The sequence below is a fragment of the Callorhinus ursinus genome, unplaced genomic scaffold (genome assembly GCF_003265705.2).
Source record: "Callorhinus ursinus isolate GAN/ISIS: 27379988/994484 unplaced genomic scaffold, GSC_fseal_2.0 scaffold1, whole genome shotgun sequence".
NCBI lineage: Eukaryota > Metazoa > Chordata > Mammalia > Carnivora > Otariidae > Callorhinus > Callorhinus ursinus.
In genome coordinates this window covers 29,948,822-29,976,165 of record NW_027397063.1, presented here as the reverse complement: position 1 = coordinate 29,976,165, position 27,344 = coordinate 29,948,822, and the positions used below count along the sequence as shown (strand labels likewise).

The 27,344-nt window shown below is 35.0% G+C and overlaps 1 protein-coding gene across 6 annotated transcripts in view; it reads right to left on the bottom strand.

The window, feature by feature from the left end:
- Positions 1–27,344, bottom strand: part of CADM2 (cell adhesion molecule 2) — a 1,066,008-nt gene that overhangs the window by 317,091 nt on the left and 721,573 nt on the right. The window lies entirely within an intron of this gene.

Here is a 27,344-nt window from a genome sequence, read left to right as displayed (position 1 = left end):
ATCAAAAGAATGGAACAGAAAATCCAGAAATGGACCCATAGCTATATGGTCAAATAATCTTTGACAAAGCAGGAAGGAATATCCAATGGAAAAAAAGACAGTCTCTTCAACAAATGGACAGTAACATGCAGAAGAATGAAACAGGATCACTTTCTAACACCATACACAAAAATAAATTCAAAATGGATGAAAGACCTAAATGTGAGTTAGGAAACCATCAAAACCCTAGAGGGCACAACCTCTTTGACCTCAGCTGCAGGAACCTCTTACTAGGCATGTCACCAGAGTCAAGGGAAACAAAAGCAAAATTGAACTATTGGGACTTCATTGGGATAAAAATCTTCTGCAGAATGAAGAAAACAATCAACACAACTGAAGACAACCTTTGGAATGGGAGAAGATATTTGCCTGTGAAATTTCTGATAAAGGGTTATTATCCAAAATATTTAAAGAACTTTTAAAACTCAATACCCAAAAAACAAATAATCCATTTAAGAAATGGGCAGAAGACATGAATAGACATGAATAGACATTTTACCAAAGAAGACGTCCAAATGGCTAACAGACACATGAAAAGATACTCAATGTCATTCATCATCAGGGAAATACAAATCAAAACTACAATGAGACACTACCTCACACCTGTCAGAATAGCTAAAATTTCCAATACAGGAAACGACAGATGTTGGTGAAGATGTGGAGAAAGGGGAACACTTTTGCATTGTTGGTGGGAATGCAAACTGGTGCAGCCACTCTGGGAAACAATATGGAACTTCCTCAAAAAGTTAAAAATAGAACTGGCCTACAATCCAGCAATTGCACCAATAGGTATTTACCCAAAGGATACAAAATACAGATTTGTAGGGAATACATGTACCATGATGTTTATGGAGGCATTATCAACAACATCTAAACTATGGAAAGAACCCAAATGCCCATCGATGGAATATTACTTAGCCATCAGAAATAATGAAATCTTGCCATTTGCAATGACATGGACAGAGCTAGAGTGTATTATGCTAAACGAAATAAGTCAGTCAGAGAAAGACAAATACCATATGATTTCAATCATATGTGGAATTTAAGGAACATAACATGAAATGATGGGAGGGGAAAAAAAGAAAGAGGGAAACAAACCATACGAGACTCTTAAAGATAGAGAACAAACTGAGGGTTAATGGAGGGAGGTGGGTGGAGAATGGGATCGATGGGGGAAGGGTATTAAGGAGGGCACCTGTTATGATGAGCACTGGGTTTTGTATATAAGTAATGAATCACTGAATTCTACTCCTGAAACCAATATTGCACTGTGTGTTAAGCAGAATTTAAATACAAATTTGGAGAAAAAAAAGAAGTAAGTTTTGTTATCATTGTCTCACAGATGTGGAAACTAAGACTTAGAAAAGTCAAATTACTTGCTGACTCTAACACAGTTGGAAAGAAGCTACTCTGGGATTTGATCCTAGCTGTGTCTGATTTCAAAATCTGTGATCTAAGGTTGGGATTTAGGGCACAGTTCAGTTGCCAACTGAACTACAAATATCAGGTCTACAAAGCCAAATCAAAGTCTCATGATTCACTAGACTTCAGCTATTTGGTACTTGGTATTTGGTACTTTGGTATTTGGTTGACCACATAGGTATAAAAGTAGAAAACTCCATTACTTTAAATGGCATTATCCCCATTAAGAAGTAGAAATTTCAATTTCTTTATATCTAGTGGCAAACACTATTTGGGGCAGAAGTACACTTAATAGGCTTCTAGACACGATGCATAGATACCTCTAAAGAGTTTGCTATTTTTAGAAAAATAAATTTTGCAGTTTTTATAAAAGCCAGTAACATATATATTTTGTGTATGTTGTTTCCCCAAACAGGATTATACACATTACTTTTCAGTCTGCTTTCCTTCACATTTTCCAGGTTGATGCATAGCATTCTTTTTTTTTTTTAATCAAGTAATTTTTTTCATTGTTGGAATAACTATTTTATTTATTTTTATTTTTTATTATGTTAATCACCATACATTACATCATTAGTTTTTGATGTAGTGCTCCATGCATAAGCATTCTAACTCACTATTTTAACAGTTGTGTCTATTCCCATAGTCTCTATGAATGTGAGACTATTTCCCTACTGATAAACAATCAGGTCGTCTGTAGAGTGTTTTTTTCTGCTGCTAACAATATTGCAATGCACATCCTATGTCATGTCCCTTACATATTGTAGTGGTGTTCCGTTTCTGTAGGAGAGCTCTGCAGGTTGTTTTTATATTTCTATTCAGAAAAGAAAAAGCCCGACAAAGATGAAGACCTTAAATATTGCAGATGGAAGAGTTGAGATTATATGGAAAGGAAATGCATAAGTAAATTGAATGCTCTAAAATAAGAAGAAACCGGAAAAAGAAAAAAATTAAAAGATAAAGAAAACAATAGAATCCAGTGTTTCAAATAAGTGATACACTGCAAACTCCTTTGCTCTTTTAAATTGTTGCATTTAATTTTTCTATTTGTTTTTCAATTAAAATTCAGGTTTTAGTTTCTTGGTAGAAGTTTAGTAGATTTAAATATTCTAATCACTAGGAATTATTTTCCTCTTTTCTATTATTTTAAGACTGCAAAAAGCTGAAACACATTGTTAAATATGCAAAATGCTATTTGCCTCAGTTGCAAAGAAAATATTTCAATGCAGCAGTGTATTGATTTGTTCATGTGAAGAGAAATTTTGCTTCAAATTCAAATTTATCACTTAAAATTTTTAGTGTGAATTGAAAGAAAAATTACCAAAGCCCCTTAGAAATATTTGAGATAATAATTGGTATTTAATATGTAACAGATACGGGCGCCTGGGTGGCTCAGTTGGTTAAGCGACTGCCTTCGGCTCAGGTCATGATCCTGGAGTCCCAGGATCGAGTCCCACGTCAGGCTCTCTGCTCAGCGGGGAGTCTGCTTCTCCCTCTGACCTTCTTCCCTCTCGTGCTCTCTATCTCTCATTCTTTCTCTCTCCCTCTCAAATAAATAAATAAAATCTTTAAAAAAAATAATATGTAACAGATACAACCAATATTGCATAAAGATTCATATTGAATTAAATAAAAATAGAGAAATAAAAATAGAGAAGGCAAATTTTACATTTCTCAGGGGAATGGAGGTGAATTATTGAAAGTTCTCAAGCATTACATGAAGACAGATGATTGTAATCTTAAATTATTGGGTAGAAACCAACATAGAATAGAAAGGAAAACAAAAGCTCTATGCCTGTTTCTGTGTATTCAGGCACCTAATACTAGACTAGGCTGGTTAATATAATTGGAAAGAGGCCAGGCTACCAGGCTTGTTAGCCCAATTATAATTCCCTGCATATTCAATAAAAGAAGGCAAGATGACAGCAATACTGTCATAAATGTCATGTTCAATACTTGTAAGATTTTCCATTGTCAGCATAGCCCAATTATAAGTCAATTGTAAAGTGCACATTGCACACCACCCAAAAGTGACTGAAAATTATCTTAAAAATGCAATTTTAATGTTTAGTTAAAATGAAAAGAAAGGAAATAAAGGTACTTTGACCAGAGAAAACTTTTAGATATGACATCAGCATTTCTTCACACTTATAATAAAAGTAGCAATTTGTAACTATGACATTATAGTTGTTCATACTATTTTTTTCATAGATGATTAGCTAAATATTAAACTTGTAATTGCTACTATATTAATAATGTGAAAACTTGGGCATATAATACTTGAAGAATACTTGAAGAAAACTATGAATAATAATAGAATTATCATAGCTATTTATATATGATTGCTGACTAGTTAGTGAATAGTAGGCATTATATTAATAAAGATTTATCTCTTAAAACTCCAAAATAAATGATGAAAAAGTAAAAATATAATTAGTTGGTTATGTTTATAATTTATTTACTTTGAATTAGTTGACTTTCTATCTTAAGGATATCACTAATAATTTTGTGAAGTACTTTGTGAATCTAAGACAGTTTCTTAAAATGAAGTACAAGAACTATAAATAGGGCATGAGGGCATACTCAGGGGAGATTAGATAAATTTTACCCACCTCAAAATTGATATAACCTAGTCACATTTTCTTTTAATTTCTACTTCTTATTTTAAGATTTATTGTCATAACAAAAGGGTGATATATTTTATTAGTATCTGCAATGTGTAAATAGTGTTGAACATACTGAATTTGTGGTTACCTTCAGAAATGTTTCCTGAAAAATTATTTAGCAACAAAACATTTAGTTAATAGATAGCAAAAATATTACTGGTATTTATTCACAGAGAGCTAATGCTAAAGCAGTCCATACTGCTTTTTCTTTTCATTTCAAGATCATGTAGAATTTCTTTGAAATACTTTGATATTTTAACCTAGTGTTTGGTATTCTTCTTTTTATAAGCAAATTTATAGATAAAGGATCATTGTTTCTTAATATGGAAGCCATGAACTTAGAAAGTGTTTAGACTTTCTAAGGAGACTGAAGTTACTGACAACTGTGACTTCATATTCAGATATATTAGATGTTTCCCTTGCCCCAGATTTATCCGCAATGAAACAAAACAAAATAAACAAAATTAATTGCCATTGATACTGTACAATATAATTTTAAATATGAAAAAGTTACTCATATATATGCACAAATTGTAAAAATGAAAGAGAACACACAGCCACTACTTTCTAAAATAAATACAATGAAAACTAAGAGATCCAAAATATTACAAAACTGAGATACAGAGAGGATACATTACTTTTCCTAGGTCACAAAGCTATTCACAAATTTACAACCAAAACACGAGGCTGGATGAACATATATATGTTAAAATCTGTTACATCAAAATGTAATCACTAGATTTAGTATAGAAATGAAGTGCTAATCAATACCATGTGAGTTTGATTCCTTTTTACAAAGAAGGAAATCACAGAGATTTGAAAAGGGGAAGTACTAGTACATTTACTTTAGTAGATACTTACCACATTCTTATAGTCTTTCAACATATGGAAATTAAAATAATTGCATTTACAGGTCTAGATAACCACCTACATTTCCCCCTTTTTTCATTTTTTCTCCAACCATCCAACACAAAACTAAACACATTCTTCCACTAATCTCTTAAGATTTATTTAAAATAACATCTTTCTTAGCTATCAACTAACATGGTCTAAACATTAGAATTTTCTTCTAAGGCTCATTAGAATTTGAAGACTTGAAAACATGTGACAGAGTCTAATTTCTTTCACAAGTTTTTTCTTTCTCAACCACACAAATTTTACAATAGGAAACAAGTGTAAAAAATGATGCTTGAAAAAGAAATGTTCACTAAAGAATTTATACTGCAAAGTAACCAAATATTTGATGGGAGGAAATTTTTCCTCACACAAGTACACCAGCCAATGAATAAAGAGGAAATGATAGGATTTGAAAAGGAGCATTCTGTAGTCCCTAACAAGTTATCAGTTACCACCATTTGTGCTATCGTCATTAAAAGAGAGACTACCAGAGATTATATATCTTTCCCATGGAAGGGCACAATCTCATTTAAGAAGGTTTTTTTTTTTTAATTTTGTTTGTTTTGTTTTTGGATGGGATAATCAAATCTGGATGGGATCATGCCTCTACAATGAACTTCCAATGTCGAATAAAAACAGGGGACAAAAAAAATACATCAAATTGATGCATTTAGTCAAATCCTGAATATGGGAAACCGCACATAAGTAATTTTGGCATTTGGCTCCCTTAGCAAATAGATCTCAGGGCATGCACACACACACAAAAAGATGAAGAGGGGACCTAAGAGATGTACCAAAACAATAGCCATGTGCAGACTACTTTGAATCCTGATCTGAGCACTGGATGTTTTCTCAATATTTAGGTGGGATAATGTTATTTGACTATGTTTTTTTAAGTCATTATCTTTTTATAAAATTAAATATTTATAAAAAATGGCCTAGTGCCTGGGATTCTTTTCAAAGTAATCTTGGGGTGCATGTTCCTTATTATATTTTCTTATTATTTTTGAATATGATTGAAATTTCTGATAATAAAAAGTCTGTAAAATCTTTAAAATACTCAATTAAATATGTGGGCTTATTTCTGTTTTAAAGTATTACAATTTCTCGATGCCACTTTTCTTTTTTATCCCACTTCATAGCCATTTATTTATTTCTTCTTTAATTTTTATTGTTATGTTAATCACCATACATTACATCATTAGTTTTTGATGTAGTGTTCCATGATTCATTGTTTGTGCATAACCCAGTGCTCCACGCAGAACGTGGCCTCTTCAATACCCATCACCAGGCTAACCCATCCCTCCACCCCCCTCCCCTCTAGAACCCTCAGTTTGTTTTTCAGAGTCCATCGTCTCTCATGGTTTGTTCCCCCCTCCGATTTCCCCCCCTTCATACTTCCCCTCCTGCTATCTTCTTTTTTTTTCTTAACATATATTGCATTATTTGTTTCAGAGGTACAGATCTGTGATTCAACAGTCTTGCACAATTCACAGCACTCACCACAGCACATACCCTCCCCAATGTCTATCACCCAGCCACCCATCCCTCCCACTCCACTCCCACTCCAGCAACCCTCAGTTTGTTTCCTGAGATTAAGAATTCCTCATATCAGTGAGGTCATATGATACATGTCTTTCTCTGATTGACTTATTTCACTCAGCATAACACACTCCAGTTCCATCCATGTCGTTGCAAATGGCAAGATCTCATTCCTTTTGATAGCTGCATAATATTCCATTGTGTGTGTGTGTGTGTGTGTGTGTGTGTGTGTGTGTGTGTGTGTATACCACATCTTCTTTATCCATTCATCTGTCGATGGACATCTTGGGTCTTTCCACAGTTTGGCTATGGGGACATTGCTGCTATAAACATCGGGGTGCATGTACCCCTTTGGATCGCTACATTTGTATCTTTGGGGTAAATACCCAGTAGTGCAATTGCTGGATTGTATGGTAACTCAATTTTCAACTGTTTGAGGAACCTCCATACTGTTTTCCAGAGGGGTTGCACCAGCTTGCATTCCCACCAACAGTGTAGGAGGGTTCCCCTTTCTCCACATCCCCGCCAATATCTGTCGTTTCCTGACTTGTTAATTTTAGCCATTCTGACTGGTGTGAGGTGGTATCTCATTGAGGTTATGATTTGGATTTCCCTGATGCCGAGCGATGTTGAGCATGTTTTCATGTGTCTGTTGGCCATTTGGATGTCTTCTTTGGAAAAATGTCTGTTCATGTCTTCTGCCCATTTCTTAATTGGATTATTTGTTCTTTGGATGTTGAGTTTGATCAGTTCTTTATAGATTTTGGATACTAGCCCTTTATCTGATATGTCATTTGCAAATATCTTCTCCCATTCTGTCAGTTGTCTTTTGGTTTTGTTGACTGTTTCTTTTGCTGTGCAAAAGCTTTTTATCTTGATGAAATCCCAATAGTTTCAATGCCACTTTTCTTATATGATTAAATATAATAGTGTATATAAAACAATACAGTATTGCCTATTATTTTTTATACTAAATGTGGTCAATTTATCATGTGAGTAAATTATTTATGGTATGTATGAGGCTAACAGACACCACTGAAATAATTTTGGTTTATGAAATTTAGTCTTTAAAATGTAGGACACATTAATTTTCTCTATAAAATAACCATTTTATTTCTAGAGAGATGAAATAGAGGTTTATTTTGAGTTTCTAACTACTTTATCCATACATATTTTGAGAATTAAGTAATCTGTTTAATTATTTCTTTTCCATGTTTCCTCAGTCTATAAATACTAAATTAATTATATGTATCAAAATAACTGTTATTTTATATTAATAATTTTTTCTCTCTCTTTCCATGCTTCTAGCACTGGTAGTTTACATATAAAATATTTATACTTCCTTATTCTATATTTATTTCTTTGCTCTCAAGAATCACTTTAAACTTCATGACTCACTACCAATTTACAAATATCTTTTTTTTAATGCTATATTCCATACTTTCCTGTAGGCTTATGAGTTTCACTGTGATAGGAATAGGGATAAGCTTTCAAGGCCTTGTAAAAAATTGGACTCAAACTCATGCCTCTAGAAGAGACTATAAAATAAATGCAAACCCTTAGATGTATCAGTCATATATTAATATGAAAGCTTTGAGGTGCTACCAGAATAAAAGGGTCTCAATAAATAAAGTACATAGCTATCCTTTGAAGTCGTATTTCATGTCTATGTTACTAAACCAGGAAGCTATTTTCTAATAACCTAAATCTATAACTGGAAAAAAATATACTCTTGGAGATTAGTCTCATATTATTCCCCAGTGCCTCAGTGGCTAACTTTAATGGATAAACTTAATATACATACTTCAGGTTGTTAAATACATGAAGGCTATTAGATTTAAGAAGTGTTTTATAAAGAAACACTTAGAAAACTAATTCCCAGTATCAGTAAGATTGATCACATTTCCTATTTTCTAGATGTCATAACTATATTTTCAGTTTTTTCCTACTAAATTACTACTCTAATTAGAATTCTTTACTCAATAATTTAACTTAAATATATTCTATTTTACTAATTTAAACATATACAAAGTAAATGATTCTTTTACGTTCATAAACAGTAATGGTAAAATCATAAAGCAACTATAGATGCTTGTTTGAATCCTTTCTGAGCCATCAAAGTTCTCCAATTTTCACACATGACCACTAATAGTATGACATTTATATTCACATTCTAAGGCAGAAGGTATTATGAGAAAATTACATGACAAAACCGTTCTGTGCTGTGTATCTGTATGCATATGTGTGCATGTGTATGTACACAGAATACAATATTATGTAAAAATTTTGTGTAGTCATATGCACATATAACAGTTTATTCAGTTCATATTATACCATTGGCAGTCATTACTTTTATTTTCATCTAGGAAGAAGAACTGCTAAACTCTGGATTAATGTTAAGAATGGTTTTCAATTAGAGAAACAAAGTATCATCTAGTCAACACATTTACTGACTTACAACAGTTTTGCAATCATTGTAATGGATGCTGGTATTCACTGAGGTAAAGGAAGAGCATCAGTACCACCTGGGGCTTACACTGAGTTCAACAGTTTACAGCTTCAGCTCAAGGACAGCAGTGACAAGAGATGGGTCAAGGGGCAGAAACAGAAAAGATATTTGACAAAAATAATCAAATATTTTTATAGGACATTTTTTTTAAATTTTTTATTGTTATGTTAATCACCATATATTACATAATTTGTTTTGGTGTACTGTTCCATGATTCATTGTTTGTTCATAACACCCAGTGCTCCATGCAGAATGTGCCCTCCTCAATACCCATCACCAGGCTAACCCATCCCCCCAGCCCCTCCCCTCTAGAACCCTCAGTACATTTTTTTAAAGATTTTATTTATTTATTTGAGAGAGAGAGAATGAGAGAGAGCACGAGAGGGAAGAGGGTCAGAGGGAGAAGCAGGCTCCCTGCTGAGCAGGGAGCCCAATGAGGGACTCAATCCTGAGACTCCAGGATCATGACCTGAGCCGAAGGCAGCCGCTTAACCAACTGAGCCACCTAGGCGCCCAGGACATTTTTTAGAATATGTATAAATAGAGAGAGATGTGAAACTCCGAACCATGTGTTGATGTGCCTATAGCATTCCAGCAAATAGTTATGAAGTGAACATAGACTCACTGTTCCCTAACTCTAAATTACTAGATAATGGGTCAATTCTGGAAAAGCTTTGCAAATGGAAAATATGGGTGGGAATAATTTAAGGGAATCTATCTAATTTGTTCCAGCATAGTTCAGGCAACTTGCTCAATTCCCAGGGGATCCAAAGGTAATCATTTTAGTGTAGCTGACAAAGTCAAGCTCCTCCATGCATAAGCATATGATTAAGAAATACTTGGTTTATCCTCTACTGGATCACCCCAATAAGGACTTCCAGGAGGGTGAAAGGTGACTTCCAGAATATTGTTCACAGACACTGCTGCTTCTCTGATCTCATCCTGAGTTATACTTCAGGCAAGGTCATGAGTCCCTAAAATTAAGTCATCCATACTAAATGAGCTCAGACCCAGAATACACACACTTAACATATATTCAGTATTTAAGGAATGCTAATTTAAGGAGTACTTATGTGTCTATTTATAGTACATCACTTCCATAAACCAAATGCAGGGAATGGGATCATTTAGAAATGTCATTTTCAAATTCTTTAGAGTTGATCTCTTCATTGTTATATAATATAATCAAGTCTTTCTGACATATGGATGCTATTTTTTTCTTACAGCCTTAATAAGTGACAGGAGAATAAATCACATTACTGAATCAATTGTAGATAGGTGGGTAAATACTGGGCTGTTGTTATTTGATTGCAGTGGGTCTTATGGAGAACCTCAGGGGCATCTTCTTTTTCTATGTTTCTCTGCCTTTGCCTTCTATTTAACACTTTTATTTTATATTGATATAGTCAGTGGTTTTTTTGTATAATTTATTTTCCAGAAAATTTTCATTACCTGCTATGTAACTCTCGGGGTCAATAAATATTACTATTCTTTCTTGACTGATACAGTACTGTTAATCAATTTTAGGGTATAGACTGTGGTTTGGGGGATACGATTCACTTTTATTTAAAGCATGATAACAAATGATGAGCAAATGAGAATATACTGTGACTATATCTCAATTTGAAATCCACAAAACAAGAACAATTTGGATGACATTTCTCAGAGATATGATGAGGGTCTAACAATTCTATTTTAAGACCATAATCTGGCCCACCTGAGGAACATGAGATATCTTTTAAAATGCATTTTTAGTTAAGGTTATTTTAAGTATTATATAAATGAATTAAAAAACCAACATGACCCAGATTTCTGTATCAAATATAGCCTTAATAAACATGGATAGTAATTGAAAAAAGACTGATATGGTCTGGACTATACATATTTTTCACCTGAGTCAAATATTCTCTGAATGGAGTAATATCACTCACATTACTTCAATATTTGGAAGGAAGGAACTTCCAAATATAGTCTGTCTCAATTGGCAAAATATCAATAGGTGACATTAATCTAGTCATATGGTTCAGTTTCAGAAAGTCTATTTGGTGTACATGCAGCATCTTCTGCATACCAGCTTTATGGAAACTTTCTTTAGAAGTTTTGCATTAACTCTGCCCAAAAGAATATCTTCGTACAAAGTTACTTCACAGAGTGTCCGCTATGAAAATATGATGACAAAATGCCAGAAAGGGTCGCAGAGAGATGAAAACTCTTGTAATTACAAAATACATAATTACAATGTACTAAACAAGCCACTCTGTATTTCACAGGTGGAAGTAATCAGGTTACAAATATCTTAGAATGTCATGAACTGCCTTTCATATCTAGAATAGTACAAATATGTTAGAAGAAAGGCTAGCAAAATGTTACAAAGTAACAAACTATGCACAGAATAAGACCCACTTAAGAAAACCAGTATCATTATTTTATTTTTACATTAGTTCAAGCAGCTTGAAGATATAGCCAAAATGATGCCATTTAGAAAAGCTTTGTCTTTCAAGAAAGGGACGGAATACTTTTTGATGAGTGCAAGCATACAGAAATATACTCTGAATCCTCATTTTGCCAGAATGTCAGATTGCTACTGAGAGCAGGTGGGAAGATTATTTCATCCTGTGCTGTAGGGAATTTAGCTGCTAGTTTTGGCTTGTAAAATAATCTCAGTTGGTAAACATGTTCATTTTACATATCAAATATTGCTAGTTATCAAGTTTTAAGTATATATTTATAAAATAATCATAATATGAAATGGCTTATATTTTAATAAAGTACCTAATGTTACAAGAGATCATAAATTATTATTACTATTTTTTTTAAACTGGTGCGTTCTACTTTGCATCTGTGATAGCCACATGCACAATGAAAAAATAACAATTTCAGCACTGACTTTTTAAGTGATCACATTGAATGAAAGATATATTTTAACATACCATATAGGTGAGGATGTAAATTTGAAAAGAAGAAACCTACAGGAAAAATAACTTCATTAAGTCAAGTTGAAAGTGAATTCTTTTTTTTTAAGATTTTATTTATTTATTCATGAGAGACAGAGAGAGAGAGAGAGAGAGAAGCAGAGGGAGAAGCAGGCTCCCAAGGAGAAGGGAGCCCGATGCGGGACTCAAAACCAGGACCCTGGGACCATGACCTGAGCCGAAAGCAGACGCTCAACCATCTGAGCCACCCAGGCACCCGAAAGTGAATTCTTTTTTTTTCCCCCTAAGATTTATTTATTTATTTATTTATTTATTTATTTATTTATTTATTTGAGAGAGAGAATGAGATAGAGAGAGAGAGTACGCGAGGGGGGAGGGTCAGAGGGAGAAGCAGACTCCCTGCTGAGCAAGGAGCCCAATGCGGGACTCGATCCCGGGACTCCAGGATCATGACCTGAGCTGAAGGCAGCCGCTTAACCAACTGAGCTGCCCAGGTGCCCCCCAAAAGAGAATTCTTAAAATAAGAAAGTTTCCTTGCCAATATTTTACTCCAAATTTTGTACGGTTGATATCAATGAATCTCAGAATTAAAAAAAAGTAGGTAAATGCTCTTTAAGATTCCCCTATCATTGTACAGTTTTCACAAAGAAACTTTGAGGTCTGATACTAATAATTCCAAATTATATACGTGGAAATTAAGACTTGAGGGACAGAACAGATTTTCTCAGCACCACCCAGCTACTCAAGAAAGGAATCGAGAAGTTTCCAAATCTTCCAACTCCTAGCACAGGGGCTTTTCCTGCCCTACATCCTGACTTTCACTATCTAGGTACTGGTTCCTCTTATCTATGGAACAATAATCCAACTAACCAAGAAAGAAAATGTTTGTGTCACGATGCTATTTTTCATAAATTCGCAAACTATTTTATATGTACATATTAATAAACATGTTGAGAAGTCCCAACATTTTAAAATGAAAATATATTTTAGAGAAAAAATAAAATAAAATCAGTTCTCATTAAATAGTCAAACTTTAAGTAAATTTATTCAGGTTGTTTGCATTTGAATCTACTGTTAAGCCTAAAATCCCACCTGGGATGATTTCAGAGAATCAGAGAATCTCAGAGTTAGAAGGTACCATTAAAGGTTATCTGGTCTAACCTCTTTCCCAGCATTGATTATCAAATACTGTGCACTCTAGAGGGAAAGAGAGCTATTCAGCAGGATAAACTGCAACTGCCCATTAATTTTAAAACTCTAAAGCATTACTTAAAAATTCAAATGAGCAAATTACAATTATGTGTTGTGATTCATACTCTGAAACTTGTTCTGAACATGAGTCACTCCTTTGTGCCAGGTGAAAGCCAGTAGAAGACCCCTAATAGGATGTTTTTCCTAAAGTGCAACCAGTATTAAATTTCCCATGATATTTAAAATTGGGAAATAGTTTTGAAGTTATAGTCCTTGATAAAGACTGGAAACAATATAAAACATATCCATTGTTCCACTTAGGGGATACCTTTTGAGGGCAATTCAAGTCAAAATAATCTAATAGTCATTTATTGAACATGCCCTATATAAATTCCAGGGATGATGTTGCTCTGGGACAAAGAGTGTAATTAATAAAAGATCCCTGCCTTCAGGGATCTTATTTTTTTAATAAAGGAAACAAGTATGTATACAAGTAATTCAAAAGAAACAGAAGTGTAAAACTAGGCTATGTCATTAGGAGTGGGATTAAGTTTTAGAAAAATTAATTCACCAGTTTGACAAGGTGGGCTAGAAATCTGGAGCAAGAGAGGAAAGAGGTCCTTCTAGGCAGCTGCATCAGTGCATGGATTGGGAGAAAAGAGGGACCATGGTGTTGAAGGAAGGAGAGCTTTTAGCTTGCTATGCTTGGAACTGGGTTAGATAATATGTGTTCTGTTGATGTAATCTATCCACTTCTATTCATAATCTATGTGAACCGCTTTTATGCTTACTACATTTTTCCTTCCAATAGACTCAGTGATGGACGGAGTAAAGAAGAGATGGGCATCTGATGCCATTTCTTAGAGATTAACTTGCTAGACTACTCAGGTAACACACTTTACAGGCTATAGAACACTTAAAGGAAGTGTTCCTTTTCAGGCAGGCACTTACAGCATACATTGGAGCTGGCAACACAACTATGACTACTCCTCCTTAAAACCTCATAAAACCTCTTCTTCAAAGAGATTTATGAATAATGTGAACTAAATAATTCATGGGATTGCAGATGCCAGTCCAAATAGCCTCTTCTTTTTCAAGGTTTCAGTTTGTAGAACTGTGATCAAAAGCCTTCATCAGTCATGATAGTTGCATTTGTCCTCACTCCAAACAAACCGTATTTGCATGTGAATGTTTTTCATTGAAATGAGATATATAATATGCCAGCCAAGGCCCAACTAAAAGGCATTTTATGCCATTTAAATTCAGTCAAATTAAAGGCTGAATGCAACCTAAAAGGTCTACTCTCAGAACAGTAATTTGACACATCATAAATAAGAACCATTTTTTGTTAGCGTAGGTTCAGCACTTGTCAGAAAATTGTACACAGCCATATTAACAAAGTGCTGCCTCTTAGGGAGAAATAAACTATAAGAAAAACCTTGCATGTAAAGCAGCAAAACAAACAAACAAAGAGTGTAATATAGTGTCACTGGTTCAAAGTTGACATTTTTCACTGACATTTACAGAAGAGGATAGATAACATTTAACCTGCTTGAATGCCAAAAAGAAATTGTCAAAAATAGTTTCAAATTTAAACTAAAAATTATGTTTAGGAACAGGTGAAAATATTGATTGCCATTTAGTTCAGAACAAGTAGCTGTAACTCATCAACTTAATTCTTGGTCTTGGGTAGCGAGAACTGGAAACATTGGGGGAAATTATAAACTAAAAAGCCAAAATTGAGTTGAAAAATACCACATGTTTGGAAATGTTATAATTCTCTTTGAAAGACCCCAATGATGTGGAGACTTAAATTTTTCCTAAGGATTATGAACAGATGTTATAACTAATTTTCTAGTTCTCACTGACTAAAAGAAAATATCATTGGGTTACACATATTGAGAGATTTTTAGATTAAAATTGATAATTGCATGAGGCAAAAGGCTAGAATCCAAAGGCTAGAAAGAGCTGTGGTAGAAAAATTCACAAGAATTCCCATAATTTAAACTGTCCTACACATTCAATCTTATTTTTTAATTCCTTCACATGCAACCTGTAATATTTGTTGGGCAGGTCTATCTATTCATTCTTCTTCTGAAAACACTAAGTTCACTGTCATTTGCATCCTCAGTAACATTAAGAAAAACCTTAAAGATTGTACTTTCACACTGAATTGTCATTATGGCTGTAACAGTTAATTTTATTTTTGTATTTACATCTTTCCGTGTACTAAAGAGATGTATGATGTTTATAATGTAGAAAAATGTATGATACCCAGGTACTGTACAGAATTTCAGAATTTCTAGGCATCAGATATCAGCACCCAACTTCTGTTCCCATCTTCAAATCAAATATCTGAACTTCTAAAAGCAGAAAATAACTATAATCTCATCTCCCTACTCTACCAAAAAGTAATAAGAGGCCTAAATTTTAGGAAAGTATTTCCCCATGTCCTCTTTTTATAAAATATAAAAGCTTTCCAAAATACACTTCTTCCCTGATCATGGTGATTCTTATGATATATCTCACTTGGGTGTGGAGTATTGGCAACTAAGAGGAAAATCTGGATTACTGATATTTTAACTCTAATTCTTTGTAAGTGCATGTAATTTAGAAAAATTAAAACAAGAATGGAGGAAATCTTATTCTTTAAAAGGCAAATCATACCGATAAATTGTTTTAAAAATACTAAGCTAAAGGAAGTTGTATTTTTGCTTGATAAAAATTGTGGGAAAATATAGATGTTTAGGTATCTCCAAGAGATAAAAATGAGGTGTTTTTATATGACTACATAATGTTAAATTCATCTGTATAATCTCAAAATCTGGCTTCCTGTTTTCTGGGTATGTGAACTTTACAGCCTAGATATTATTCCTCAGGTTAAGAAAAAGCAATTAGGTAAAAAAGATATTAAATAACAAAGTAATACAGACATATAATAAGGATAATGACTTTTACCTTCATGGAAATGTCCTAACTACATCAACTACACTTTTCAATGCTTATTTTACAAAAAACTATATAATGACATAGTCTTCCTGGGGAAAGGAAAATGGTACTCTATAGAAAGAAATGCATATACTCTAAGATAATTCACTGGACACATCAGTTCTAAATCACAGCTACAGAGAACTAGCAATTCCACAAAATCTTTAAATTATTATCTTGTCATTTTAGGGGTAAATATTTGGTAAGGAAGCATATGGCAATTAAATATTAATATAAAGTATATAAAAATCTGTAAATTATATCAAATATAAAATATACCTGTGTTTGTATAAGTATACATTCAAATGTATATACATAATTATAGCTGCGACAATCTATAAATGAATACCCACCAGAATGTATTGGATATGACAATTATCTAAACCACTTTTATTTTGTTCTGATTTAACAAACAAAATATAAATTTTAATAAGTTTCAACTTTTCATCATGACAATAAAAGAGAAATAAGCAAGGTTTTTGCGATGACCTAGATTTTCTTCCGTCCCTATACCAACTTTGTGAATTGCTTATTCAGATATTGAGAAATGTACATATTTTTCATATTTCAGTAATAGATGTCATCAGTTCTGAAGCCAATGCAACCATATGTAAATAATCATCGCAAACAAGTCAATACAGGAAAAAATATCTAATATGCTAGGGAAATTAGGACAATTCTGGTGCAAAGATACTGCCTTTATAGGAAAACAACAAGGAATGGCTTGTGGCAGAAAAACACAATATATCAGTGGGAATGTGAATGCTAATGAGAGAAAGCCAAGGGATGGGGATATAGCAACGTATATTGCAAGCAGACACTGATGAGGGCAGATGTAGAAAAATGATTATCAACTTTAGACCCCTAGAGCAACATGAATGAAATCACATTCTTGTGTTCTGGGAAATAAAACAGGCAACTTGGATAGACATAAAGAGAGGCTTTAATTATCTAAAAGTAAATTGGGAGCAACCCATGATAATACTGAAGTGGGGTTATTATAGAATACAATGTAGAGTTAATTCAGAAATCAGTTTGTTCAAAAACATCAACAGCTGGGTTTAATAATAGACACAATGAATCAGAAATGAATAAAACCTTGAGATGGAAGATTATCTGAGCAACTCTAATCATATTATTAGATTTACTAAGAAAAATAAAATGACAAAGAATCTATTGAAGGACCTTATTTCTGTGAATATAGTTCTAAGCAACATTTTTTAAGACATAAATCCGAGGTCATACTAAAACTAAGTATACATATTTCATGGACACTTCTAGATTTTTGTGACACAATGAGCAAATTATATGAGAAAGGATTCACTATAAATAAAGCTGAGGGGGAAAATCCATATGTAATGATAGAATAAATTTTCAGGGTTAAATTAGACTCCAATTAGATTCTTTTCTCTGAGGCTTTTTGAATGTGAAGTTTGAGGGGTTAGATACCAGACTTCTCATACTGTTAAATATCTAATGGATCAAGATCATAAATGGCAGGAGGTTCTGTAGAACAAGATCTCGTTAAATATCTTAACATGTGGAGTTTAAGAGGACATACAATGAAGGGCTCAAAGAGCCAAGAATGAGGAGCTGATTCCTTGTACATATAGACAAATTGAAGAATCATGGAAAGAATGAAAATGCAAGAATTAAGTTTTTTCAAGATGATCAATTTTATTTATTTATTATTTAGTATTTATTTTTTAAAGATTTATTTATTTGAGAGGGAAAAAGAGAGAGCATATGCACATGTGTGCAAGTGGAGGGGAAGGGCAGAGGGAGGAGAGAGAAACTCAAGCAGACTCCATGCTGAGTGTGGAGCCCAATGTGGGGCTCGATCTCAAGACCCTGTGATCAGACCTGAGCCAAAACCAAGAGTCAGATGCTTAAACTAACTGTGCCACCCAGGTACCCTGATCAAATTTTTTTTTTTAATTAAAATTACCTATGCAGTGTCTCTTGTCGTGTTCATGTAGCACATTTACTTACTAGAAGCATTTAATGCCAGGCTTAGAATACCAGCCCTCACCACTTACTGATGTGGACTAGAGGAAGATATGCCATGTCTCTGTGCCTCAAATTCTTCATCTCTAATATGGGATGATAACAACAGTACCTGATTCATAGAATTATAATACAAATATAAATGAATCTATATATATAAAGCACACAGAACAGAGTTTGGCACATCCTAAGGCCACAGATACTATGCTATTTTTATTGTAGTCTTTATGACCTCATATGGAAATGATGTGTGTCCTTGTTGTCCTTTTATTTATTTTTTTAAAGATTTTATTTATTTGTTTGTCAGAGAGAGAGAGAGAGCAGCAAGCAGAGGGAAAAGCAATTTCCCCACGAGCAAGAAGCCCGATGCAGGACTCTATCCAAGGACCCTGGGATCATGACCTGAGCCAAGGCACACACTTAACCATCAGAGTCACCCAGGCACCCCTTTGCTGTCCCTTTATTGACAGCTTTGTCTTCTCTGCTCACTGTCAGGAACCCATTTCCTCATGCAGAACTCACTGTTTAAGGCACTCGGGAAGTTTCCTGAATAAATAAAGATAGAATACCTGCTATGTATCAAGCACTGCACTAAACTCTAAGGAAACAAAAGATGAAAATAAGATCTCTGCCAATTTTTGACAGTACAATGATGTTGATGTTTTACAAGTTGCCTGTCCTTGTATCTGCTTAGAGAACAACAACAAAATATAGCACACCTAAGTACTCTAAACAAGTTAATACAAAATAGTTCAGGCACCTTTCCAATTTATCTAATGCTATTTTGTTTTGCAGGAAAAAAAATTCCCCAAGTATAAAGTAGATAAGAGACCAGTGATGTAAACTTCAACTTTGCTATTAGAGTAGAAAAGGAAAAAAGACTAGTGTGAATATATCACATAAGAGCCATACAAATAGATCTTGTATTCAATATTTAAAGTTCTTGACTCCCACCCCACCCCACCTCTCTTCTGGAGAAAAGAATATGACACATCATTCCCCAAATAAAATCCCTGCCTTACTCATATTTGTTATTGATATATATCAATATATACATCAATAATTTTCTCCTTCACCATACCTGATATATAATGTGAGTACCCTCCTTTAAAAAAAAGATCAGCCATATTCTCTCAGATGTGTGTTTGGATAACTAAGAGATTGTGACCAGAGAGCCAAAACTGAAACATCTTACATGGTACATAGTCGAAGCCAAACGAGAAGGAGAATGGAAAATGGACTAGAAAGGGGAAGGATGTAGATGATAAGGTTTCTTGGATGTGCCTTGTGTCCCTCCTTTCAGGGCCATGCTTCCTGGATTTCCATTCTGTAAGCCAATTTTTGAAGAGCAACATGAGTAAGCCTCATGCCTTTTAACTAAGAGGGTCCTAAAAAGATAAGCCATGTGTATTAAAAAGACAAAGACCCAGGACTAAACAATGTGTGCCAAAATACTTATTTAAAATATAAGGGAAGAGGGACACCTGAGTGCCTCAGTTGGTTAAGCAACCAACTTGATTTCAGCTCGGGTCATTATCTCAAAATTGTAAGATCCAACCCCTCCAGGGGCTCTGCTCTGGGCATGGAGCCTGGTTAAGATTTTCTCTCTCCCTCCCCTTCTGCTCCCCCCCCACCAGCTTGAGGGTGTACGTACTCTCTTTCTCAAAAAATTAAAAAAAAATAATAAAAATAAAATGTAAGGGAAGAAAACACCCACCATACACAAGTGGTTATGGACTCCATATAGTACTGACTCAACTAAGGTTCAGTTTTGATTAATGGCTCTTCTACAATTTAAGCTTTATTAAAAACAAGATGAGTTATAAAAAAAGACTAAAGATCCTACATGAATTATTCTGGACAGGACTGGCAGGTAGAACAGTTCTTAAAAAGCAGACATAGAAGGTGTCTGGGAAACACTGCATTGAGTGATGAATGATAATGTTCTTGCTGTACTGCATAGCATAACACCGCATTAGGGTGAGAGATGGGGAGTCTAGTTTGTCCACATTCTACTGTATGGGAATAGGGACAAATTTTGAAAAACCTTTGAGTCTTGAAAAGCTTATGTCTTACTACTCAATGCTTGTTTTCAACCATATAAATCCTTATCTTTTATTTCAATCAGATCTTTCTTGTCACTGTCTGGGCCCCTTGGAGCTAGGTTTTATGTGTAACTGGGCTGTAAAACACCTCAGGAAATGAGGATCAGGAATTATGAGTTCAGAATTCTCAAACTTTCCATTCTCTTCCATACTGCTCCTTAAGTAGGAGTCTGCCTCACCTGCAGATATGGTCCTTCACTCCATTTGAAAATAGGAAAAACTTTAAAACAAACAAATCAAAGCAAAAATGAAAACAGGAAAAAACTTTGATAGTCATTTGCCCTTGTTTTAATAAATGGATTATTCTCCTAGTGTGAACTGATTTTAGACATTTTGTTATATATATACTAGCTGTGTACATATTACTCTTTTATATCTAAGCATTGGAACACTGATCTCATTAAAAGAATATTAATCATCAAGAAACAGGGTGTAGAAAAGGCTAGAATAGATAGAGGAGTCCTGAATTTTCATTTTTCTTAATGCTAATCCGGTAAATCATCAGCATGGCATTTAACTCTTTGGGATCTGAAGAAAGGGCTCCCTGACAAAAGTTTCTTGTCTCCTCCCTTCTGCCTTTTTGTTGACTTAAATAAAAATTGCATCCCTTTTTTGGCAACAGAGAAGAAGTAAGATTAGTACCAGGAAGTAAAACCCCTCTAGCCCAAAATTTGAGTCAGAAGTATCAATATAGGGGCACCAGGGTGGCTCAGATGGTTAAGCCTCTGCCTTCAGCTCGGGTCATGGTCCTGGGGTCCTGGGATCGAGCCCCACATCAGGCTCCTGGCTCAGCGGGGAGCCTACTTCTCCCTCTGTGTCTGTCTCTCCCCCTGCTTATGCTCTCTCTTTCTGTCTGTATCTCTGTGTCTAAAATGAATAAATAAAATCTTTGAAAAAAGTAACAATATAAAGACAATGTATTTTGTTTTAAAAATAGATGTGTGTGTGTCAAACAGGAAATTAAAGAAGAAATAAAAAAAATTCATGGAAACCAACGAAAATGAAAATACAACTGTTCAAAATCTTTGGGATGCAGCAAAGGCAGTTCTAAGAGGAAAGGATATAGCAAAACAAGCCTTTCTCAAGAAACAAGAAAGGTCTCAAACACACAACCTAACCCCACACCTAAAGGAGCTAGAGAAAAAAAAAAAAACAGCAAATAAAGCTTAAACCCACCAGGAGAAGAGAAATAATAAAGATCAGAGCAGAAATCAATGAAATAGAAAACAAAAGAACAGTAGAACAGATGAGCAAAACAAGGATCTGGTTCTTTGAAAGAATTAGCAAGATTGATAAACCCCTGGCCAGACTTATGAAAAAGACAAGAGAAATGACCCAAATCAACAAAATCATGAATGAAAGAGGAGAGATCACAACCAACACCAAAGATATACAAACAATTGTAAGAACATATTATGAGCAACTCTATGCCAGCAAATTAGATAACCTGGAAGAAATGGATGCATTCCTAGAGATGTATCAGCTACCAAACCTGAACCAGGAAGAAATAGAAAACCTGAACAGACCTATAACCACTAAGGAAATTGAAGCAGTCATCAAAAATGTCCCAACAAACAAAAGCCCAGGGCCAGATGGCTTCCCAGGGGAATTCTATCAGACATTTAAAGAAGAATTAATACCTATTCTCCTGAAACTGTTCCAAGAAATAGAAATGGAAGGAAAACTTCCAAACTCATTTTATGAGGCCACCATTACCTTGATCCCAAAACCAGACAAAGACCCCATCAAAAAGGAGAATTACAGACCAATATCCTTGATGAAGATGGATGCAAAAATTCTCACCAAAATACTAGCCAATAGGATCCAACAGTCCATTAAAAGGATTATTCACCATGACCAATTGGGATTTATCCCTGGGCTGCAAGATTGGTTCAACATCCATAAATCAATCAACATGATACAATACATTAACAAAAGAAAGAACAAGAATCATTTGATCCTCCCAATAGATGCAGAAACAGCATTTGACAAAGTACAGTATCCTTTCTTGATCAAAACTCTTTCGAGTATATGGATAGAGGGTACATACCTCAATATCATAAAAGCCATCTATGGAAAACCTACAGCGAATATCATTCTCAATGGGGAAAAGCTGAAAGCTTTCCCCCTAAGGTCAGGAACATGGCAGGGATGTCCACTATCACCACTGCTATTCAACATAGTATTAGAAGACCTAGCCACAGCAATCAGACAACAAAAAGAAATAAAAGGCATCCAAATCAGCAAAGAAGAAGTCAAACTTTCACTGTTCGCAGATGATATGATACTTTATGTGGAAAACCCAAAAGACTCCACCCCAAAACTGCTAGAGTTCATACAGGAATTCAGTAAAGTGGCAGGATATAAAATCAATGCACAGAAATCAGTGGCATTCCTATACACTAACAACAAGACAGAAGAAAGAGAAATTAAGGAGTCGATCCCATTTACAATTGAACCCAAAACCATAAGATACCTAAGAATAAATCTAATCAAAGAGGCAACGAATCTCTACTCAGAAAACTATAGAATACTCATGAAAGAAATTGAGGAAGACACAAAGAAATGGAAAAAATGTTACATGCTCATGTATTGGAAGAACAAATACTGTGAAGATGTCAATGCTACCTAGAGCAATCTACACATTCAATGCAATCCCCACCAAAATACAACCCATTTTTTTCCAAGAAATGGAACAAATAATCCTAAAATTTGTTTGGAACCAGAAAAGACCCCAAATAGCCAGAGGAATGTTGAAAAAGAAAAGCAAAGCTGGCGGCATCACAATTCCAGACTTCAAGCTCTATTACAAAGCTGTCATCATCAAGACAGTATGGTACTGGCACAAAAACAGGCACATCGATCAATGGAACAGAATAGAGAGCCCAGAAATGGACCCTCAAATCTCCGGTCAAGTAATCTTCGACAAAGCAGGAAAGAATGTCCAATGGAAAAAAGACAGTCTTCAACAAATGGTGTTGGGAAAATTGGACAGCCACATGCAGAAGAATGAAACTGGACCATTTCCTTACAGCACACACAAAAATAGAGTCCAAATGGTTGAAAGACCTAAATGTGAGACAGGAGTCCATCAAAATCCTAAAGAAGAACACAGGCAGCAACCTCTTTGACCTCAGCCACAGCAACCTCTTCCTAGAAACATCGCCAAAGGCAAGGGAAGCAAGGGCAAAATGAACTATTGGGACGTCATCAAGATAAAAAGCTTTTGCACAGCAAAGGAAACTGTCAACAAAACCAAAAGACAACCAACAGAATGGGAGAAGATATTTGCAAATGACATATCAAATAAAGGGCTAGTATCCAAAATCTATAAAGAATTGATCAAACTCAACACCCAAAGAACAACTAATCCAATCAAGAAATGGGCAGAAGATATGAACAGACATTTTTCCAAAGACATCCAAATTGCCAAGAGACACCTGAAAAAGTGCTCAACATTGCTCAGCATCAGGGAAATCCAAATCAAAACCTCAGTGAGATACCACCTCACACCAGTCAGAATGGCTAAAATTAACAAGTCAGGAAACAACAGATGTTGGCGGGGATGCAGAGAAAGGGGAACCCTCCTACACTGTTGGTGGGAATGCAAGCTAGAGCAACCACTCTGGAAAACAGTATGGAGGTTCCTCAAAAAGTTGAAAATAGAGCTACCCTATGAACCAGCAATTGCACTACTGGGTATTTACCACAAAGATACAAATGTAGTGATCTGAAGGGGTATGTGCACCCTGATGTTTATAGCAGCAATGTCCACAATAGCCAAACTGTGGGAAAAGCCAAGATGTCCATCGATAGATGAATGGATAAAGAAGATGTGGGGTGTGTGTGTGTGTGTGTGTGTGTGTGTGTGTGTGTGTGTAATGGAATATTATGCAGCCATCAAAAGGAATGAGATCTTGACATTTGCAATGACGTGAATGGAACTGGAGGGTGTTGTGCTGAGCAAAATAAGTCAATCAGAGAAAGACATGTATCATATGACCTCACTGATATGAGGAATTCTTAATCTCAGGAAACAAACTGAGTGTTGCTGGAGTGGTGGGGGGTGGGAGGGATGGGGTGGCTGGGTGATAGACATTGGGGAGGGTATGTGCTATGGTGAGCGCTGTGAATTGTGCAAGACTATTGAATCACAGATCTGTATCTATGAAGCAAATAAGGCAATATATGTTAAGAAAAAAAGAAAAGAAGAAGATAGCAGGAGCGGAAGAATGAAGGGGGGTAAATCGGAGGGGAAGACGAACCATGAGAGATGATGGACTCTAAAAATAAACTGAGGGTTCTAGAGGGGAAGGGGGTAGGGGGATAGGTTAGCCTGGTGATGGGTATTAAAGAGGGCACATTCTGCGTGGAGCACTGGGTGTTATGCACAAACAATGAATCATGGAACACTACATCAAAAACTAATGATGTAATGTATGGTGAATAACATAACAATAAAAATAAAAAAAATAGATGTATGTGTGCATTTATATCTGTATGCATGTATTACCACCGAAAAGACACAGGAACAATGCAAATCTAGGAGCAATGAGCATCCGTAGTACTATAATTGAGGTTTCAAAATACATTTCCATTAAAAGAAAATAGGATTTATTGAATAAATAGCTTTTAGGGGGCAAAAAATGTACAGTTCAGAAAGCTAGAAAGCCATAAAAGTCTGCTGATTTTATGTCAAAAGAATTGAAGAGGCATTCACTGGTCAAATATGGGACTATTTGAATAATTACTCCTGTGGATTAAGACACATCAAATATGCTTAAATTTATGAACACACACTGATCCTCAAGACAAAGAAGCAAAAACATAAACAAATAAACTTTGTTCATCTTTGCAAGATATCAGGAAACCTACTAGTTATTTTTAAGACTGCCAAAAACACACAATAAAGGAATCAAGCATTTATCTTATCTTCCTTATTTGAACAGTACCTTAGGGATACAATTCGGTGGTGGAATTATATTTCTCTTTATGGAAGTATTTAAGCTCATGGATAAAGAAGAAATGATAGAATTAGAATAGCACAGTTTGCTTCCAAAATAAACAAACAACAATCTAGACATTGAAAAGATGAAACCTGATTGACCATGAGTTGATTTGTTTTAGACAGGTTATGAAAATAGGGGGATATGTGTTTGATACATTATTAATAATTTTTAACATCTTAGTTGTGGACCAAATAAAAATGAAGAAAGTGAGTATGATCAAGAAGCTGGACAAGAACAGCCTAACAGAAGGAGCCAGCAGTGCAAAGATGGAGAAAGAAAGACAGAAAGGAAAGAAGGAATGGTGCAGGGTAAGTTAGTTGCATTCTTGACTGTAACCCAGAGTTGCCAGCCACTTTGACATGAGGGTTCTATGGAGATGGGAGAAAAACAGTGAAAATATAAAGCAGTGGCTGTGAGGTTGGAGAGGAATTTCAAGTATAAAAGCACATTTGCTAAGTGGCAGGTGGCACAACCCCATGCTATCCAAAGCAAAGTAAGCATTGGCCAGATTTTTTTTTTCTTTTCTTTTTTTCTTTTTTTCCCCAGCAGCAGCTACACCAAATGAGAGATTATAAGATAGGTATCCAGTCTTGTAAAACAAGCTAATTCATATAGATGAAAGAGGGTTGCATGGTGACATTAACATATAGAGAAAAAAGAATGAATAAATTAAAGTAGAGGGCACCTCTATCCAAAGCTTCATTATGAGTCCTGGTAGAATTCACCAGTTTAGGGCCAGATATGCAGAGATCTTTAGGAACAATGACTGGAAAATAGATGAATATATGGTATTCATAAAATGATGGCACAGAATAGAATGCTAGATATGTATGAATATGGTAGTTTAAAAACATGGCTGCAAATTCTTTGGCACTCTTTCCATTGAGAGGTGGATCTATGCCCTAATTCTTTGAATCTGGGCAAACATGTGACTTCTTTGCCTAATGGAGTACAGACAAGGAGATGCCACATGACCTCAGAGGTTAGGAAAGTCCTGCATCTTCCATCTAGGTCTTTACAAGACTTGCTCTTGGAGGCCTGAGTCTTCACATGAGTCTGACTCTCCTAGGGCACATGCATGACAGAGGCCACAGGCACCAGACATGTGAGTTGAGAGTGAAACTTTCTTGGATCATCATACAGATCAGCTCCTCTACCAGCTGAATATCAGTGACTGACTTCCACTGATGCCATATAAAGCAGAATTCCCCATTAGTGACCTGTCTAAATTTTTGATCCTCAAAATCATGAGTTGTAATAAGATGGCTTTTGCTTTAAACCACAAAGTTTTGCAATAGTTAAGTAGGTTAGGGATTCACAAGGTCTGATCAGGGAGAATGATGAATCAAATATGTCTACAGTTGATCTTACTTTAAGTTATTGAATCAGCAAAAAAGCAATATAAAAACACAAATTTTGGGGTAGATGCAGCCCTCCAATGCCACCCCAGTTCCTAAGCAAAGTGCACATGCTAAGTTCAGTGACTATTGCAGAACGGAGGACACAAAGAAATAACTGTCTGCCTGTTTTTAACTCTTATGTAAGTTTTAAAGATAATATTTTAGCTTTACAAAATTATGTACACACACATCTGTTACAAACTATTACATAGTGAACTAGAGGAATATACCAGCAAGCCAAGAAATAGAATATAACCAATAATTCGCATCTACTCATATGCTTCTAAATGATACCATATCCATTCTTCCTGCCTTTCACACCTTTACAGAAAGGGAAAGGCCATGTTGATATCTACTTACTACCATATAAACAAGTAATTGCTGCACTACACCAAGAATTATGCAGTTTATAATCCCCACTAAAGAAGTAAAGAAACACAACAAAAACATAATTATATTTTATCTTTATTCATTGCAAAAACAGGTCATTTGTTTTACTGTTATGAAGATCTAAAGCATACATGCAATTAAATTAGGGGAATATTGGAATTGGGTTAATTTGATTATAGTATATATCTACCTCAGCTGGGATAACTGGCATTCTGCAGGATTCACAGCTGCACAGTCATTGTGAGA